The sequence below is a fragment of the Bos indicus genome, chromosome 10 (assembly GCF_029378745.1).
Source record: "Bos indicus isolate NIAB-ARS_2022 breed Sahiwal x Tharparkar chromosome 10, NIAB-ARS_B.indTharparkar_mat_pri_1.0, whole genome shotgun sequence".
Lineage (NCBI taxonomy): Eukaryota > Metazoa > Chordata > Mammalia > Artiodactyla > Bovidae > Bos > Bos indicus.
Window position 1 is genome coordinate 72,871,254 of NC_091769.1, and position 21,371 is coordinate 72,892,624.

General features: G+C 37.7%; 1 protein-coding gene across 3 annotated transcripts in view; it reads left to right on the forward strand.

Annotated features, from left to right (window-relative positions):
* Nucleotides 1-21,371, forward strand: part of MNAT1 (MNAT1 component of CDK activating kinase) — a 210,938-nt gene that overhangs the window by 177,839 nt on the left and 11,728 nt on the right. The window contains exon 8 of one of the 3 annotated variants that reach the window (XM_070797695.1): nt 1-21,371. This exon is cut by the window's left edge and continues 25,268 nt beyond it; it is cut by the window's right edge and continues 8,454 nt beyond it. The exons of the other annotated variants lie outside the window; for them this stretch is intronic. The gene's annotated coding sequence lies outside the window, so the exon portion shown is untranslated. 3 annotated transcript variants of the gene reach the window in all.

Consider the following 21,371-nt stretch of genomic DNA (forward strand, 5'->3'; position numbering starts at 1 on the left):
TTCTTTACTGTGTTGTAGTATTGAGAAGGTAGATAGTTAACTACTTTTTATCCTGAAGAACATGACAAATGGTCAGCCAGGTGGGTGTCCTTGTTCTTCAAAGATTTTCAGTTTATATGGTCCTATTGAGTAAAAGTGATTTGTTGATAAAAGAAGAATTTACTGTGACAAGAATTTCTCAGAAATAAGAATTTTAGAAATTTTAAGAATTTATTTTGTTACTAATTATACTATATGAGAAATCATAGTGCCATATAGATTATGAAAAGCCCCTTATGCTTCTGATATATAAAAATAACATTGAAGGCTGTTTTGTTAGAGCATATTACTAAAAGATGTTATTTTTATATTTAAGCTTTAAAATATTGTTTTAAAAGTCTCTTAAAATGGTTTAGGGACCTAAATATAACACTTGCCACCATAAAACTCCTGAAAGAGAACATAGGTAAAATATTTTCTGACATAAATTGCAGCAGTGTTTTCTTAGATCAGTCTCTCAAAAGTAAAAAAATAAAAGTAAAAACAAATAAAAGGGACCTGTTGAAACCTCAAAGCTTTTGCATAGCAAAGAGAACCATCAATGAAATGAAAAGACAACTTACAGAATGTGAGAAAAAAAATTGCAAAAGATACAACCAACAAGAGGTTGGTTTCTAAAATATACAAATAGCTCATACAACTAATTATTTAAAAAAACCTACACAAGTCAAAAATGGGCAGAAGACCTAAATAGACATTTTTCCAAAAAAGACATATAAAATGGCCAGTGGGTACATGAAAAGATGCTCAACATGACTAATCATTCAGTTCAGTTCACTTCATTCGCTCAGTCATGTCCGACTCTTTGCGACCCCACGCACGCCAGGCCTCCCTGTCCATCACCAACTCCTGGAGTTCACTCAGACTCACGTCCATCGAGTCAGTGATGCCATCCAGCCATCTCATCCTCTGTTGTCCCCTTCTCCTCCTGCCCCCAATCCCTCCCAGCATCAGAGTCTTTTCCAATGAGTCAACTCTTTGCATGAGGTGGCATTCTTTCTGGAGTTATTTCTCCACTGATCTCCAGTAGCCTATTGGGGACCTACTGATCTGGGGAGTTCCTCTTTCAGTATCCTATCATTTTGCTTTTTCATACTGTTCATGGGGTTCTCAAGGCAAGAATACTGAAGTGGTTTGTCATTCCCTTCTCCAGTGGACCACATTCTGTCAGATCTCTCCACCATGACCCGCCCATCTTGGGTTGCCCCACGGGCATGGCTTAGTTTCATTGAGTTAGACAAGGCTGTGGTCCTAGTGTGATTAGATTGACTAGTTTTCTGTGAGTATGGTTTCAGTGTGTCTGCCCTCTGATGCCCTTCATTAGAGAAGAGCAAATCAAAAATACAATAAGGTATTATCTCACACAGATCAGAATGACTATCATTGAAAAGTCTTTAAATAATAAATGCTGGAGAGGGTGTGGAGAAAAGGGAACCCTCCTACACTGTTAGTGGGAATGTACATTGGTGCAGCCACTGTGGAAAATAACATGGCGGTTCCTTAAAAAACTGAAAATAGTGTTGCCATATAATCCAGCAACCCCACTCCTAGGCATATATCTGGAAAAGATGAAATGCTAACTTGAAAAGATACATATACCCCAATGTTCATAGAAACATTTTTTCGTTAGCCAAGACATGCCCATCAGCAGACCATTGGTTTAAGATGTGATGTGTGCAAGCATGTGCATGCGTGCGTGCACACACACACACACACAATGGGATATTAATCAGCCATAAAAAGAAGGAAATACTGCAATCTGCAGCAGCATGGGTGGACCTTGAGAATGTCATTCTAAACTAAGTAAGTCAGAAAAAGGTATTATCTGGTATCACTTATATGTGAAGTCTAAAAAATAATACAGATGAACTTATTTATAAAATAGAAACAGACTCAAAGACATAGAAAACCATACTTGTGGTTACCAAAGGGGAGTGGCAATGGGGAAAGGACCAGTTAAGGCTATGGGATTAGCAGATACAACCTACTATATTTAAAAGAGATAAGCAATAAGGATTTACTGTGTAACACAGGAAACAATATTCAATATCTTATATTACACTATAATGGAAAATAATCTGAAAATTATATGTAACTTAATCACTTTACTGAACACCTGAAATTAACACAATATTGTAAATCAACCATACTTCAATAAAAAAAATAAGTTGCTTCAGTTCAGTTCAGTCGTTCAGTTGTGTCTGATTCTGTATGACCCCATGGACTGCAGCATGCCAGGTCTCCCTTCCATCACCAACTCCCAGAGCTTACTCAGACTCATGTCCATTGAGTTGGTGATGCCATCCAACCAGCTCATCCTCTGTTGTCCCTGCTCCTCCTGTCTCCAGTCTTTCCCAGCATCAGGGTCTTTTCTAATGAATCAGTTCTTTGCATCAGGTGGCCAAAGTATTGGAGTTTCAGCTTCAGCATCAGTCCTTCCAGTGAATATTCAGGACTGATTTCCTTTAGGATTGACTGGTTGGATCTCCTTGCAGTCCAAGGGGCTCTCAAAAGTCTTCTCCAAAACCACAGAACTGAAATTAATACAGTATTGTAAATCAATCATGTTTCAATAAAAAAAGTTGCTTAGAAAAAGATAATGAATTTAATAAAGTATTATCTTCTAGTCATGCTTGATTCCATGGGAAATTACTTGTTTATCAGAAAGGGTATGTTTTAAATGTTCAGTTTTAAAATGGATAGAAATGTAAATGGTAGAGTGTATTAGAAAATTTGTTTAGTCATTAAAGTGTCATAAATCATTTATGTGAGAAGTATTCAGATTTACCTTTTTGTCACTCAATATATAAAGTTTTCCTTTCTATTTCTTATTTATGATGTTATTTAATTAGTATACCTTGTAGAGATTGTTTTCATTGTGTTCAGCCAACTTCAGTGAGTCGGCTCTTCTCATCACATGGTGACAGTATAGGAGCTTCAGCTTAATAAGCTTGCATATACCTAGAAAGTAGCCCTAAGGTATATCAAGCAAAATAAACTGTAAAAATAACTGTAATATCTGTCTAGGTAATTCTCTTGAAGTAAGTTAGACAATTTGTAGATAACCAGTTAACTTATAAATTATGACTTTTTATGAAAACTCTAAAACAATGAGGTTTAAAAATTTTAAGCTTTTATTGTAGGAAAAAAGATAGACAATCTCATATTCTTTTATCCCATGGTATATGTTTGAAGTTAAACTTACCATAAATATTCATGATCAAGGGACTTCCCTGGTGGTCCAGTGGTTGAGAATCCACCTGCCAATGCCGGGGGCATAGGTTCAGTCTCTGGTCCAGAAACTACGATCCTACATGCCATGGGGCAACTGAGCCCATGCTCTTAAGCCCTTCCTCTGCAACAGAAACCACAACAATGAGAAGCCTGTGCACCAGTCCCTGCTCACCACAACTAGAGAAAGCCCATGTGCTACATTGAAGGCCCAGTGCAGCCCAAAATAAGTAAATAATTTCAAAAATAGTCATGATCAGTTAGGTACTCCCTTGCCTTCAGTTGCACTACCTCCACCACCCAGATGCCTGACATCTACACAGTAGTATAGTAGTAATCTTTCTAAAAGAGTATTTTATCATGTCTCTTCATGCTTAACATCTTTAAATTAGTTTTCCATCACTTACATAAATAAAGGTGCCTCTTGATCAAACTGAAAGAGGAAAGTGAAGTGAAAAAGCTGGCTTAAAAAACTCAACATTCAAAAAATGAAGATCATGGCATCTGGTCCCATCACTTTATGGCAAATAGATAGGGAAATAATGGAAACAGTGACAGACTTTATTTTTGTGGGCTCCAAAATCACTACAGATGGTGACTGCAGCCATAAAATTAAAAGTCGCTTGTTCCTTGGAAGAAAGGCTATGACAGACGCAGACAGCATATTAAAAAGCAGAGACATTACTTTGCTGACAAAGGTCCGTCTAGTCAGAGCTATGGTTTTTCCAGTAGTTATGTTTGGATATGAGAGTTGAACTGTAAAAGAAAGCTGAGTGCCAAAGAATAGATGCTTTTGAACGGTGGTGTTGGAGAAGACTCTTGAGAGTCCCTTGGACTTCAAGGAGATCCAGCCAGTCCATCCTAAGGGAAATCAGTCCTGAATATTCTTTGGAAGGACTGACGCTGATGCTGAAACTCTTAATACTTTGGCCACCTGATGCGAAGAACTGACTCATTGGAAAAGACCCTGATGCTGGGAAAGATTGAAGGTGGGAGGAGAAGGGGACAACAGAGGATGAGCTGGTTGGATGGCATCACCAACTTGACGGACATGAGTCTGAGCAAGCTTCGGGAGTTGGTGATAGACAGGGAAGCCTGGCATGCTGCAGTCCATGGGGTCATTAAGCGTTGGACACGACTGAGCAACTGAACTGAACTGAATGTGTGGATGTGAGAGTTGGACCATAAAGAAAGCTGAGTGCCAAAGAAGTGATGCTTTTGAACTGTGGTGTTGAAGATGACTCTTGAGAGTCCCTTGGACTGCAGGGAGATCAAATCAGTCAATCCTAAAGGAAATCATTTCTAAATATTCACTGAAGGACTGATGCTGAAGCTGAAGCTCGAATACTTTGGCTACCTGATGAAAAGAACTGACTCATTAGAAAAGACCCTGATGCTGGGAAAGATTGAAGACAGGAGGAGCAGGGACAACAGAGGATGAGATGGTTGGATAGCATCACCAACTAGATAGACATGAGTTTGAGCAAGCTCCAGGAACTGGTGATGGACAGGGAAGCCTGGCATGCTGCAGCCATGGGGTTGCAAAGAGTTAGACAGGATTGAGCAACTGAACTGATACAAAAGTATCACTGATACAGTTTCAGTTTACAGTTGACTCTTGAATAACCCAGAAGTTAGGGGTCCCAAACCTCTAGGAGTCAAAAATCCTTGAGTAACTTTACAGTTCACACTCTGTATCAAAGGTTTCTAATCTATAGATTCAAGTAACTGCAGATGATGTAATACTGTAAGATGCATTTATTGAAAAAAAAAATCCACATATAAATGGACCTGTGTGTTTCAAACCCATGTTGTTCAAAGGTCAGCTGTACTTCTTGTAAGATCATAGTCACTTGCTTTCTAAGGTAAACAGAATTACAGTCTTAGTCCATCTGCAAGAGAGTTAATAGCTTAGGATTCTTGACTAGATATATCTGGGAAGGGTCATAAGACTTGGGAATACTCTTCTTGATTGATATCTTTTGTTCGCTCTTTAAATCCCTTCTTTTTCCTTCTCTGCTCTATACCCTGGGATACTGACTTGCATGGATTACATTAGTGGCTCCTGTACCTTTTGGTTTCCAGGTTGAAGTGGGGGTTGGCAGTGGGCAGCCTCTTCAGGAAATTAGAGAGCAGGAGGGGAGACAAAGGTATTTATTTCCATATGGGTTGGCATATGCTGACTCTGTCTGTCAGTATAAATTCACCAGTGTTTTAAGACAATCCTTTCTTAAAGTATTCTCTTTTTTGGGTTCTTAGAGCCACACTTGGTTTTCTTGCCTCGAGTGACAATGCCTCTGCTGATTCTCTGGGTTATTGAGGTGTCCCTTATATTTCTCTACTTCTTCACTTCTGGAAATAGTCCTTGTGTAAATAAACTTTCCTCAGGTTATCCAAAGTAGAGTGTGCCATCTGTTTTTAGTTGGAATCCTGTTATATGATGCAAAACTTGTCAGTGTAGTTGCATCTTTCTTGCTACATCAGTAGGGCTTTCTGAACCCATGCTTTTCACATAGGAGTTAATTATTCATAACACACCCCCTCTTGATCCTGTCATTCATCGTTTTTCTCTGAGATGGTAGATCTCTTATGCTTTATCTAAAGGTTGTATTTCATGTCAATGGAAGTGATAGTTGTTTTTTAAAAAAGTGTAATTTCCAGTATATTTCGTATAAATAAAACCCAGCAATATGTGATCTTTGTGTTTCGTCTCTTCCAAGTAGCATAATATTTTGAAGGTTCATCCACACTGTAAGTATGTATCATTTCTTTTGTTTTGGCACTGTTCCATTGTATGTATATTCCACAATTTGTGTATATATTCACTTATTGATGGTCATTTGGGCTATTCCCGCCTTTTGGCTATTGTGAACTGTGCTGTTTTAAGCATGCCTGTACATGTACTTATTTCAGTACTTTTCAGTTCTTTTGGATATATACTGAGGAGTGAAATCGTGAGGTCTTTTAATTCTACATTTAATCTTTTGAGGAACTACCAAATTGTTTTCTACAGCAGCTGAACCATTTTTCATTTGCACTAGCAGTGTATAAGGGTTTGGTTCTAATGACTAATTATCTGAGCATCTTTCATGTTGGCTGGCCATTTGTGTTTGTTTGTTTGTTTTTTGAGAGATGTCTATTCAAATCCTTGGCATATTTAAAAATTTTTTTTTTGCCATTTTGTATTGAGTAGTAAGAGTTATTTATATATTCTAGACGCTAGACTTTTATCAGATAGTTGATTTGCAGATATAATACCCATTCTCTATGTTGTCTTTCCACTTTTTGATAATGTACTTTGATGCACAATGTTACAAAATTTTGATGAAGTCCAGTTTCTCTGCTGTTTTTTATTTTGTTGCTCATGCTTTTGATGCCACGTTCATTGCCAGGTTGGAGATCGCAAAGGTTTCACCTTATATTCTCTTCTAAGTGTTGTATGGTTTTAGTGCATATATTTTGTGCTTATATTTAGTGTATATTTTTTAGTTTACTGATTTTTGAGTTAATTTTTATATTTGGTGTGAGTCCAACTTCATTCTTTTTTCCGTGTGGCTACCCAGTTGTCTCAGCATCATTTGTTTGAAGAGACTATTCTTTTCCCCATTTAATGGTGATACCACTCTTGTTGTAAATGAGTCAGTCATAGATGTATGGGTTTACTTCTGAACTCTCAATTCTGTTGCACTGAGCTATGTGTTCAGTAGCTTGTGTCCAACTCTTTGCAACCCCATGGACTGTAGCCTGCCAGACTCCTCTGTCCGTGGAATTTTCCTAGCAAGAGTACTGGCACGGGTTGCCATTCCTACTCCAGGGCATCTTCCTGACCCAAGGATGGAACCTGCATTTTCTGTGTCTCCTGCATTGGCAGGTAGATTCTTTACCACTGAGCTACCTGGAAAGCCGGGCATTGCACTGTATCTCCATCCTTTTGCTAGGGTCACACTGTTTTGATTACTATGGCTTTTATAGTAAGTTTTCAGATTGGAAACTGGCAGTCTTTCAACTTTGTTCTTTTTCAATGTTGTCTTGGCTAATTAAGGCTTCTTTGCAATTCCATATGAACTTGAGGATCACGTTTTTCCATTTATGCAAAAAAAATGCTGTTGTAATTTTAATAACGATGACATTGGGGGATGTCCCTGGTGGTCCAGAAGTTAAATTTCTGCACTTCTACTGCAGAGGGCACAGGTTGGATCCATGGTCAGGGAACTGAGATCCCAAATGCTGCATAATGAGGCCAAAAAAAATAAAAACTACATTGAATCTGTAAATTGCTTTGTGGAGTATTGATGTCTTACCAATATTAAATCTTTCAACTCATTAACATGGAATATTTTTCCACTTATAGGTCTTCTTGAATTTCTCTCAACAATGTCTGTAGTTTTCAAAGTACAAGTGTTTCATTTCCTTGGTCTTCACCTCTTTGGTTATTTTCAGATATTTTATGATTTTAGATGCTTTACAAATGGTATTATTTTGTTTTTTGAAACATTTGTTGCTAGTGTATAGAAACATAATTGGTTTATGTGTATTGATCTTGTAGCCTGCAGCTTCTCTGCATTTGTTAACTCCAGTGACCTTTTTGTGGATTCTTTGAGATTTTCTAAATATTGGATCATGTATTCTGTGAACAGAGATAGTTTTACTTGTTTCCATTTTTGATGCCTTTTATTTTGTTTTCTTGCTCAGTTTCTTTTGTTAGAACTTCCAGTACGATGTTGAACAGCAGTGGTGAAAGCAGGCATCCTTGTCTTTGTTCTTGATCTTAGCAGTAAAGTTTTCAGTCTTACACCATTGAGTATGATGTCTGCTGTCATTTTTTCATAAATGCCCTTACTTCCTTTTGAAGTAGTTTCCCTTCTAGTTCTCTGAATGTTTTTTATTATGAAACGGTATTAGAGTTTCAAATACTTTTTCTGTGTTAATTGAGACAATCATTTTTTCCCTTTTGTTCTATTAATGTGGTATATTATATTGATTTTCCTATGATGAACCACCCTTGTATTCCTGGGCTAAATCTCACTTAGTTATGGTTATGTAATTATTTTAATATAGTGTTGAATTTGTTTTGCTAATATTTTGTTGAGGGTTTTTTATCTATATTGACAAGAGATATTGGATATAATTTTGGCTTTGATATTGGTAATACTGGCCTCATAGAATAAGTAGACTTTCCTTTGTTTTCTTTTGGTCAGGCTACATGTGGAATCTTAGTTCTCCAACCAGGGACTGAACTTGTACCCCTGCATTGGGAGTGCAGAGCCTTAACCACTGGACCACCAGGGAACTCCCTCATAGGATGAGTTAGAAAGTGTTTCTCCTTCTTCTGTGTATTAGCAGAATTTGGAAAGGATTGGTTTTAATTCTTCTTTAAATATTTGGTGTAATTCACCAGTGAAGTGATCAGTTTCTGGACTTTCACTTGTTGGGAGTTTTTGATTGCTGGTACAATTCTTACTTGTTAGAGGTCTGCAGAGATTTTCTATTTTTTATTGAATCAGTTTAGATAATTTGTGTTTCTAGAAATTGTCCATATATCTAGGTTATCTAATTTCTTGGCATATAGTTGTTCATGGTTATTTTATAGTTATTTTGCATCTTTTGTCTTTTTTTCTTGGTTAGTCTAGCTAAACATTTTTTAATTTTGCTAATCTTTTTGAAATACTAACTTTGGACTTCATTGACTCTAATTTTTTGTTGTTGCTCTTTGGTTCATTTATATTTATACTAATCATTATCATTTCCTTTGACTAGTTTTGTATTTAGTTTGTTCTTTTTGTAATTTCTTAAGGTGTGATGTTAGATTGTTGTTGTTCAGTCACTGAATCATCTCCAACTCTATGCAACCCCATGGACTGCAGCATGCCAGCTTTCTTTGTCCTCCACTGGCTCCTGAAGTTTGCTAAAATTCTTGTCCATTGAGTCAGTGATGCTATCTAACTATCTCATCCTCTGCTACCCACTTCTTTTGCCTTCAGTCTTTTCCCTTGAGTCAGCTCTTGGCATCAGGTGGCCAAAGTATTGGAGCTTCAGCTTCAGAATCTGTGCTTCCAGTGAATATTCAGGGTTGATTTCTTTTAGGATTGACTGGTTTTATCTTGCTGTCCAAGGGACTTTGAAAAGTCTTTTCCAGCACCACAATTCAAAAGCATTGATTCTTTGGCGCTCAGCCTTCTTTTTAGTCCAACTTTCACGTCTATACATGACCACTGGAAAAATCGTAGCTTTGACTATGTGGACCTTTGTCAGCAAAGTGATGTCTCTGCCTTTTACTACACTGCCTAGAAGCTTTGCTTCCAAGAAGCAGGTGTCTTTTAATTTCATGGCTGCAGTCATCATCTGCAGTGATTTTGAAGCCCAAGAAAATAAAATCTCTCTCTGCTTCCACATGTTCCCCTTTTATTTGCCATGAAGTGATGGAACCAGATGCCATGATCTTAGTTTTTTGAGCACTGAATTTTAAGCTAGCCTTTTCAGTCTCTTCTTTCACTCTCATCAAGAGGCTCTTAAGTTCCCCTTTGATTTCTGCCATTAGAGTGATATCATCTGCACATCTGAGGTTGTTGATATTTTTCCTGGCAGTTTTGTTTCCAGCTTGTGAATCATCCAGCCCAGCATTTCTCATGATGTACTCTGTAGAAATGTTAAATAAGCAAGGTGACAGTATACAGCCTTGTTGTAGTCCTTTCCCAATTTTGAACCACTGAGTTGTTTCATGTAAGGTTCTAACTGTTGTTTCTTGACCTGCATACGTGTTTCTCAGGAGACAGGTAAGGTGGTCCGTTATTGCCATCTCTTTAAGAATTTTCCACAGTTGTGATCCACATAGTCAAAAGCTTTAGTGTAATCAATGCATCAGAAGTAGATGTTTTTCTACTTGCTTTCTTCCTTGCTTTCTCCATGGTCCAATGATTGTTAGCAGTCTAATCTCTTGTTCCTCTCTCTCTCTGAAACCCAACTTATACACCTGGAAGTTCTCAGTTCATGTACTCATGAAGCCTAGCTTGAAGGATTTTGAGTATTACCTTGCTAGCATGTGAAATGAGTGTAATTGTATGGTAGTCTGAACATTCTTTGGCATTGCCTTTCTTTGGGATTAGAATGAAAATTGACCTTTTTCCAGTCCTGTGGCTTAGTTTCCAAATTTGCTGATATGTTGAGTGCAGCACTTTAACAGCTCCATCTTTGAGAATTTATAGTGCTCTGCTGGAATCCATCAGCTCCACTAGCTTTGTTCATAGCAAGAGCAAGGAAAAATGCCACAAAGCTTTCCTAGCATTTTAAGGTGGTTTTTTTGCCTGATTCAGCTATCTCATGGTTGCTGTAAACCTTTAACTATTTTCCAGAGTTCTGACAAAGTTGGTTCTGACAGTTCTACTTGTTTTTCCTTGTTTCTATGGAGGGATGGGAGCACAGAGCTGCCTCCATTATTTTGTAATATCCTGGCCCCTGATTTACTTTTATAATTTGTTTATGTCTCTTTGACCACCATTATGTAATAATAGTTTTATTTATGTTTCTTTTTTCTTCATCTGGTAGACAGAGGTGATAGTATCTGTTCCTTGAGGTAACTTCTCTGATTCTTGAGATGCTCTTTGTAAACTGAGGATACTCTCCTTTTCTCACCTCTTTCTCTCTCCCTAGGTTCTTAAGATCAAAGAAGAAATTAAACATGAAAGTATTTTTAAGTTAGTTTTGTTATATAATCTGTTGATGTGGAACTGTATCAATGCTTGTTTTCTTTTTGTAATTGAAATATGAGTCATCAAGAACCATTAAGTAGAAGTAAATTAGGCCAGGAACTCTGTGAAGCTATTCTCTGTCCCACATATTTTGTCAGCAGATAATTGTTACAGCAAAACATGCATATTTGTTGGATCACTGCAGACTAAAATGCCCTTGAGCCATGAAAGGGAAGGAAGAAAACTAGGAAAAAGTCATATTATTAAACTTTTTTCAATCTTTTGTAATCAAATTTCACTTTAAACATTGCCAGTTACCAGTGTTAAAGCCTAGACTGTTTAAAAATCTGTATTCTATTCCTAGAGATTATTATTCTTAATTGCCTGTTTTTTTTTTTAATACTTGTATAAATTTACATTTTCCAGACACAAGACTCAAAGACAGTCTGTCAGCCATTTGAAAGTATTATCCTCTTAAAGGAAAACACAGTAGGAATGAGTATATGGGCTGGAGAGATATTTGTATAAAATCAACTTTGCTGTCTGATAATAGTATATTCAGTTCAGTTCAGTTCAGTTCAGTCGCTCAGTTGTGTCCGACTCTTTGTGACCCCATGAATCCCAGCACACCACGCCTCCCTGTCCATCACCAACTCCTGGAGTTCACTCAAACTCACGTCCACCGAGTCGGTGATGCCATCCAGCCATCTCATCCTCTGTCGTCCCCTTCTGCTCCTGCCCCCAAATCCCTCCCAGCATCAGAGTCTTTTCCAATGAGTAAGTTCTTCGCATCAGGTGGTGAAAGTATTGGAGTTTCAGCTTCAGCATCAGTCCTTCCAATGAATATTCGGGACTGATCTCCTTCAGAATGGACTGGTTGGATCTCCTTGCAGTCCAAGGGACTCTCAAGAGTCTTCTCCAACACCACAGTTTAAAAGCATCAATTCTTCGGCACTCAGCTTTCTTTATAGTCCAATTCTGACTATACTGACTACTGGAAACATGACTACTGGAAAAACCATAGCTTTGACTAGACGGACCTTTATCAGAAAAGTAATGTCTCTGCTTTTTAATATGCTGTCTAGGTTCATCATAACTTTTCTTCCAAGGAGCAAGTGTCTTTTAATTTCATGGCTGCAGTCACCATCTGCAGTCATTTTGGAGACCAAGAAGATAAAGTCTATCACTGTTTCCATTGCTTCCCATCTATTTGCCATAAAATGATGGATCAGATGCCATGAACTTAGTTTTTTGAATGTTGAGTTTTAGGCCAGATTTTTCACTCTTCCCTTCACCTTCTTCAAGTGGCTCGTTAGTTCCTCTTCGCTTTCTGCCTTAAGGGTGGTATCATCTGCATATCTGAAGTTATTGATATTTCTCCTGGCAATCAGAGCTATTTGTAAGGCCTTCTCAGACAGCCATTTTGCCTTTTTGCATTTCTTTTTCTTGGGGATGATCTTGATCACTGCCTCCTATACAATGTCATGAACCTCCATCCATAGTTCTTCAGGCACTCTGTCTATCAGATCTAATCCCTTGAATCTGTTTGTCACTTGCACTGTATAATTGTTAAAGATTTGATTTAGGTCATATCTGAATGGTTTAGTGGTTTTCCCTACTTTCTTCAATTTAAGACTGAATTTGGCAATAAGGAGTTCATGATCTTAGCTACAGTCAGCTCCTGGTCTTGGTTTTGCTGACTGTATAGAGCTTCTCCATCTTTGGCTACAAAGAATATGATCAGTCTGATTTCGGTATTGACCATCTGGTGATGTCCATGTGTACAGTCTTCTCTTTTGTTGTTGGAAGAGGGTGTTTGCTATGACCAATGTGTTTTTTTGAAAAAACTCTATTAGACTTTGCCCTACTTCATTCTGTATTCCAAGGCCAAATTTGCCTGTTACTCCAGGTATTTCTTGACTTCCTACTTTGCATTCCAGTCCCCTATAATGAAAAGGACATCTCTTTTGGGTGTTAGTTCTAGAAGATCTTGTAGGTCTTCATAGAACCATTCAACTTCAGCTTCTTCAGCATTACTGGTTGGGGCATAGACTTGAATTACTGTGGTATTGAACGATTTGCCTTGGAAATGAACAGAGATCATTCTGTCATTTTTGAGATTGCATCCAAGTACTGCATTTCGGACTCTTTTGTTGACTATGATGGCTACTCCATTTCTTCTAAGGGATTCTTGACCACGATAGTAGATATAATAGTCATCTGAGTTAAATTCACCCATTCCAGTCCATTTTAGTTCAGTGATTCCTGAAATATTGATGTTCACTCTTGTCATCTCCTGTTTGACCACTTCCAATTTGCCTTGATTCATGGACCTTACATTCCAGGTTCCTATGCAGTATTGCTTTTTACAGCATAGGACTTTACTTCATCACTGGTCACATCCACAATTGGGTGTTGTTTTTGCTTTGGCTCCGTCTCTTCATTCTTTCTGGAGTTATTTCTCCACTGAACTCCAGTAGCATATTGGGCACCTACCGACCTGGGGAGTTCATCTTTCAGTGTCCTAACTTTTTACCTTTTCATGCTGTTCATGGGGTTCTCAAGGCAAGAATACTGAAGTGGTTTGCCATTCCCTTCTCCAGTGGAGCACGTTTTGTCAGAACTCTCCTCCATGGCCCCTCTGTCATAGGTGGTCCTGTACAGCATGGCTCATGGTTTCATTGAGTTAGGCAAGGTTGTGGTCCATGTGATCAGATTAGTTAGTTTTCTGTGATTGTGGTTTTCATTCTGTCAGCCCTCTGATGGAGAAGGCTAAGAGGCTTATGGAAGCTTCCTGATGGGAGTCGGGTCAGTCTCTTGTGGGGTCACTGCTCTTTTCTCTTGGGTCCTGGTACACACAAGGTTTGTGCCCTCCAAGAGTCTGTTTCCACAGTCCTGTGTAAGTTCTGGTGGCTCTGTGGTGGTGTTAATGGCGACCTCATCCAAGAGGGCTTATGCCATACCCAGGTCTACTGCATCCAGAGTTCCTGCCCCTGCAGCAGTGCACTGCTGACTCATATCTCCTCAGGAGATAATCAAACACTGTTCTGTCTCAGTCTCTGTGGGGTCTCTGGGTCCTGGTGCAAACAAGGAATGTTTGAGCCCTCTGAGCATCTCTGACGGGTGTGGGGTTTGGTAAACGCAGTTTCGCCCCTTCTACAGTCTTGCTGGGGCTTCTCCTTTGCCCTTGGACGTTGGGTATCTCCTCAGAGTTGCTCCAGTGGCTCCAGCACTGCGCAGCCACTGCTCCAGTGCTGCACATGATGTACTATTATGATTCTGCAATGTTAAAACATCCTTATCACATAATTACTTAAGTACTTATAATGTTTGACATTTTATGGTCTTGATTGTTTTTTATAAAATGTTATTTTATGTAGAAATAGAGTTATTTAATAGATATTCTTAACCATATTCAGTGTTTGAATATCTCTAATGAATGTTAGGTGATTTCTATCCTTTGCAGGACTTCCCTCTCTTATGCCATATAGTTAGTTAAATATTTGAGTTTCATTTCTATTTACTTGTAACACATTGACAGACATTTGTGTGCTCCATTACATGTGAAATATTGATTTGAGCATGCTGTGCTATTTTTAAAATATTAAATGTGAGAGCTTTAGTTTCCTGTTTTGGTAATATCTAAAACATTTGCCCAAATTAGCCAACATATGACCGTTTTTTAAAATTTGCAGAGTATATTGATTTTTACTAGCATAAAAACTGATTTTCTCCTGATTCCTTAAGAATTGCAAAATCTCCTAAGAATTACAAAAGTACAAATTGTCTAAGTTCTGGTAAAGCCAGGCACTTCAGTTTTGGTTTCTAGCACTAATAATTTTTTATGAGGAATTATCTCTGATTTTCTGACTTGTGCTGAGAACCATTTTATTGTCTTAACTATTCATAGGAAAAAATAAATAATGGGAACTCAAAGAGTTTTCACACAAACATAGCTATTGAGTGTTAAGGCTTTCTTCACTGTGAGAGACTAAATCTTTAGAAAATTTTTACTGTAAATACAATTATAACAGTTTCCCAAAGCCAATAAAATAAGTATTTGGTCACCTAATGAAAAATTCAGTCACTGCAATTAAGGAGCTAATGTGAAGATATGAATCAGAGTTTTAAAGCTACTAAGTACCACTTAATAGCATCCTTTAGGCTCAAGTGCTTTCACCGTCAGGTCTCAGCAGTATACTTTCTTGTTCAAGGTAAACTTCTTTAGAAATAAGGGGATGTCCAAAACAATAGCCACCTATGTTCAGAAATGTTTTCTGAGACATAGGTGCACTTCCATGTTTTAAAAAAATCAATTTTTTGAATCTATAATGTATCATGAAAAACATTATTATGTAAGAAAAGAATCAGGTACTTTGACTTATGTTTACAGCTGTTTGCCAGGAAAAAGACGATCTTTTTTTTTTTGATATATAGTTGACTTATATATGTTTCAAGTGAACAACATAGTGATTCGATATTTTTATAGATTGTACTGCATAGAAAGTTATAAAACATTGGCTATATTCCCTGTGTTGTGTATTACATTCTTGTAATCTTCCTCCAGGGAATCTTCCCGATGCAGGGATGGAACATGCGTCTCCTGCATTGGCAGGTGGATTCTTTATTGCTAAGCCAGCAGGAAAGCCCTGACGTTGTCCTGGTTGTCTCTTAAATTGTCCACATTATGTATTCTTTTTTATGTTCCACTTCTGTGATTTTCACTACTTTTTCCTTCACTTCAGTAATCCATTCCTCTTTATCATTTAATCATACTGTTGATTCCTTCCAGTGTGTGGGTGTGTTTTTCTTATAGTTACTGTATTCTCCAGCTGTTTGATTCTTCTTTATATTTTCTAGTTCTTTATTAGACTTCTCATTGTTCTCATCCATTTTTCTCCTCAGTTTATGGAGCATCTTTATGATCAGTACCCTGAACTCTTGGATAGATTGCTTTCTTTCACTCTGCATAATTCTTCTGAGGTTTTATCTTGTTTCTTCTTTTGGAACATAATCTTCTGTTGTCTCATTGTGTCTAATTCTGTTTTTATTTCTATGTACTAGGTAGGTTGGTTACATTTCCTGATCTTGGAGAAGTGGTCTTACTAGGAAATGTCCCGTGAGGCTCAGCAGCACACTCCTCTCCGGTTACCAGAGTCATAGGCTATCGGGCTTCTCCCATACTGGGGTATACAGGCTCTTCTGTTGAGGAGGCTTGACTACTGTGGGTGTACTGGTAGATAATACTATCCCCCTTGCCTGTTGGATGCTAGGCCCTGCCTTGTGTACAGGCTGCTAGTTGCTGGTGGGTGTGCCATTTCCTAGCACAGCTGGTTGTGCTGCCTTGGGGGCACTAGGGAATTGCTAGCCCACTGATGGGCATGGCCCAGTCCTCAGGTGCCTGTCTGCAGGGCCCAGGGAGGTCCTACAGCCTGTGCCCATCTGCTGCTGGGAAGAGTTGTATCTTGGCATGGTTGGCTTGCTTTATTTGTTAATGAGCAGTGAGATAAAATGATTTCTAATGTTCCCTTCCAGTTTTAGGATTCTGTGTTACTACCCTTACTGGACTGCCTATGCCGTGTTTACCCACTATTCCTCTCATTTATTTTACAAAACATTTAAAATTTATTTTCAATAACCACATGTAGAATTAATTTTAAGTGTATCTTTAAAAGATGGGGTTGAATTCCCTTGGTATTTATTTTATATCATTTCAAATAAAATCATTTTCAGTTCCACAAAACATTAGGTTTTATAAATGGAGGCCAATCAGGAACAAAATATATCATGAATGGGGGCTTCTCTGGTGGATCAGCAGTTAAGAATCTGCCTGCAATGCAGGAGATGCGGGTTGGATCTCTGGGTCAGGAAGATCCCCTGGAGGAGGAAATGGCAACCCACTCTGGTATTTTTGCTTGGGAAATCCTATGGACAGAGGAGCCTGATGGGGTAGCAAAAAAGTCAAACATGACTTAGTGATTAAATAACAATAGCAACAAATATCGTGAATGATCTTAGTTTGTATTTTACTTCTTTTTTACTTTTGCTGACTCATTATGGCAGGTCTACCTCAAAGCATGATCTAGAGATAAAGAGTATTATCTGGCTTGTTTTATGAACTCTGGAATGACAGATAAAAATAATTTTTCTACCAAAAGGTAGAATTCAGGAAAAAAACAGGGCTTCTTTCTTTCTTTAATCTTTTAAAGTAATAAAATAAGAAATCTTAAGTGTTTAATTATAAAGAAGTTTTATAGTTTATTAAAGCCGGTTTTGCAAAATTAAACTTTAAAAACTTATGATTTTCCAAATAAGTCATATGTAACTGATTAAAACATGTTTTTATTTAAAATATTATACCAGCATGTGCAAAGGCATAACGCATTGCTAAAAAATGTGGTCTGGAAGCAAATCAGAATACTGAAAATAAGGCTATAATTTTTTAAATAAGAGGAAAGTATTTTCTTTACACATGAAGTTTTTGGTCCAAATGGTATTAACCCACTGACTGACTAATCTATTGAGGCATTCTATTCCAGAAAAACTTCAGTTTTGGTAAAAATTGATTGCATTAGCACATTACTTATGATAATGGGCATAGATTATTTTTTTCCCAAAGTGATGCTGTGGTTTTGCTTTGGAAGAGAGTGCAAGTTTTCTGTACTTAAGTATTAAAAATGCTTCTTAAAAACTTGAAATTGTTATGCATTAAACCAGAACTCTTGGAGTTTTATTCAGATTTTACTGCTTATAGTCACTGGTCCCTTGAGTAGATATTTTATGAACCTGTTTTTACTTGCTGGAAAATAGAATTTTCCATATTTAAGAAAAGCATCAGTTATTTTATCCACTTGACTTTGTCTTTTCTTGTTATTGTTTGCTTTAGAGATTTATCGAAGTTGTCAACATGATTCAGATTCCAGTGTATGAAATAGAACTTTTGAGAAGGTGCTTTGAAAGGAAAAATAAATATCTTACAAAATATCTAGCTTTGGGTGTGTCTACTTCTGTTTAAATTTCTTGTTTTCCTTTGCATTTATAGCTTTGCCCCATTATACATACTCAAAGTATGTATCTTTGAGTATAAAACTGGTTAACACTTTGAGAGTTCAGCATATGATACAGAGGATAATAAAATCTCAAAGCAATTTTCAAATATACCCATTTATGAAAATATGAATATTTTAATTTTAAATAATGTCTTTTTTAAAAAACAATTTTTAAAATTTATTTATTTTTGGCTGTGCTGGGTCATTGTTTCTGCTCCTACTTTTCTCTAGTTGTGGCGAGTGGGGGCTGCTCTAGCTGGATTGTTCTCATTGCGTTTTGGCTTCTCATTGTTCTCATTGTGTTTTGGCTTCTCTTGTGGAGCCACCAACTCGAGGGCGCAGGCTTCAGTAGCTGTGTATGTGGGCTCAGTAGCTGCAGTTCCTGGCTTCTAGAACACAGGCTCAATAGTTTTGGAGCAAGCATTTGGAGTCTTCCTCAATCAGGGATTGAACCTGTGTCTCCTGTTTTGGCAGGCAGATTCTTTACCACTGAGCCACCAGGGAAGCCCGAAATAATGTCATTTTACACTCTACATTATGCCCATCTTTGTCATTATTGTGGACATCTTCTGATTTCCAGGAAACCGTTCTGTCTTCCTCTGTCAATGATGTACACAGCCTGTCTTCCATTTAATCTTCTGTCATCTTCCTCCAAAGCTTCAAAATTTGTGGTGATAACTCTTTTCATGTCCTGTATATTTTTACTTGACACCTATTTTCATGACCATTCTTTAGATCCTTAAATAACAAGAATGGTGATTTAGTTTCAAAAGTTTTTTACCCTCTACTTACAAGTTCAGATGATTTTTTTTTAAACGATGGTTATTTAGTGAATAGATTTTTATCTTGCTATCAAGAAACTTATCTCAAAGAGAATATGTAATGTGTATAAAGAGCCATGATACTTACAAGAGAGGCAGAGATAAAGTGCTGTGCAAATTCAGAGTAGGAGGAAGTAATTCTACCTGATCAATTTAGAGGAGGTTACATCTAAAAATGTTGTTAAATAATTTAAACATAGAGAAGTAAAGAGAATAAATACATATAATTCTGCTACCCAGAATTAACAGGTATTATTTTTCAGAAGTCTAAAGGTAATATCTCTCTCCCTTTTGAACAGAGGAAAGGCCTTTTAGAATGCTTTAATCTTAGACTCCCCCTTCTATTATCCTTTATTTTTTTGTTATCATTTTGTGGTGGCGGTGGTAGTGTTTTTTGCTCTTTATCCCTCATATCATGCTCTTCCCAATTTTCATCTTGAGAAATATCTTCCCAATTTTTGTTCTTCCCAAAAATTGCTCCTCCCAATTTTCACCTTGCTATCTTCTTTAGTGCTTCTTTCATATTTTCCATCTTTTTAAGCTCTGCTAAATTCTTTGTGTTTTCTACATGTGTGGAATTCCAGTTTACTCATTTTCTGTCTGTCTGTGGATAATCAGCCGCTTAATCTGTGCATTGATGCTTTTGTTCCAAATATTGCTGATGGAGTTTTTTTAAAAAGAGAATGTATGTTCCTTTTATGTTTTTCTTGTCTTAAGGCATTATTTCTTTCTTCATCTCTTTTGACATGAAATATGCTTCCTTTAATGTTTCTTTCAGTTTCTCTTAACCACGTGTTTGAGTGTTAGTCTTGCCATTGGTTGTTTGTGTCTTCTGACTTTTTATAAATGAGCTTCATTTTTTTCTTCTTTTTAACTATGAACTCTTTTTAGTGGGAGTTGCTTTCCTGTGAGCCTTGGATTGTGGAAGCACGCTGATGTAGAGATTCACATTTGCTTCTGCCAAGGTCCTATTGGGTTTACTGAATCTGGACCAATTACTGTTCTTAATTTCCTGGGGGTAAAGTAGGCTTGGGTATTATGATTTCTCATGTATGAATTCAGAGAAGGCAGTGGCACCCCACTCCAGTACTCTTGCCTGAAAATCCCATGGATGGAGGAGCCTTGTAGGCTTCAGTCCATGGGGTCTCTAAGAGTCGGACACGACTGAGCGACTTCACTTTCACTTTTCACTTTCATGCATTGGAGAAGGAAATGGCAACGCACTCCAGTGTTCTTGCCTGGAGAATCCCAGGGATGGAGGAGCTTGGTGGGCTGCCGTCTATGGAGTCGCACAGAGTCGGACACGACAAGTGACTTAGCAGCAGTAGCAGCATGTATGAATTATTTTTGGCCAATGCCCCTAACAACTGTCCCAGGCTAATAAGCAGAATTTCCCAAAAAGTTGTTTTACAGATGGGATGGACAGCATTTTGTGCATTCAGTTTATATGGAGGGAACCAAGCCAAGTTCCAGCTTCCTACAGTCTGTCATCTGTTCCTGGGTAGATGTCAAATCACTGGGACCCGGCACTTTCCTGAACTTCAGCTTCTGCTCATGTTCTGACTTTGTGTTCCACTGTAATATCTGGCACTTGAGCATTTTCTTCCTTTTAAACTTAGTTATTTTATTTTCATTTGTTGTAGTATATATTCTATGTGTACATGTTTCTTTGTTGCATAGGGAAGCTTCTCGTGTTTCTGTTCAGAATTGAGGGATTGATATTTGAACCATGGCTTTGGAAGACAGGCAGTGGGGAGGTCATCCCAAAATAATATAACAGCCTAAACAAAGGTATGGTGTGAGGAGACCATACTGGAAATAGGGAGCTCGGTTAAGAGACTTTTAGCAGTAGTCCATGAAAGAGATACTAAGGAGCTGAAATAAGATAATCACAGTGGCAATGAAGATTATGTGAGAGGTAAATAGATGTTTGTAGAGAGATACTGTGATACAGTTTCTTATTCGTATGGGGGAGAAAGAGGATCCAAAATGACATTAGGACTACACTGAAACTGTTAAGAGGAATAAGAGACACAGAGGGGTAGGTTTGTAAAGGAAGATGAGTTCAATTATGAAAATATTAAATTTATAGTGTGAGACACAAACACAAGGGCAAAAGGGCAAAGGATAGAACCATAGGGTTTAGTATTTAGAACAGAGGTGGTGAATGAAGCCGAATGTTTCAGAGATGGAATCCAGAATAGAAGAAGAGAAAGTCAGTCAAAAAGGAAACTGGTAAATTAGGAAGCAGGTTGAAGAAGAGAAATTTGGGGAATCAAGTGTCAAAGCAGTTAGAAGTGTGATCCAAATTACAGGTATTGTTATGGAAACCGAGGCTAAGAGCATTTCACAGCTGGAAGCTGTCTCCAGATATAGAGAGAGTGGAGGAAGATGTTGAGGAGGGCAAGGACAGAGAAAGGGTCAGTTCGTAGGAGTGGGATATGAAGAATAAGAGGAGGAAAAGGAAGTGAGGGTGGAAATAATATAGCAATTTAACTTTTGAAATAAAATATTCCAGGGTGCGAATAGGATTTATGAAATATAGA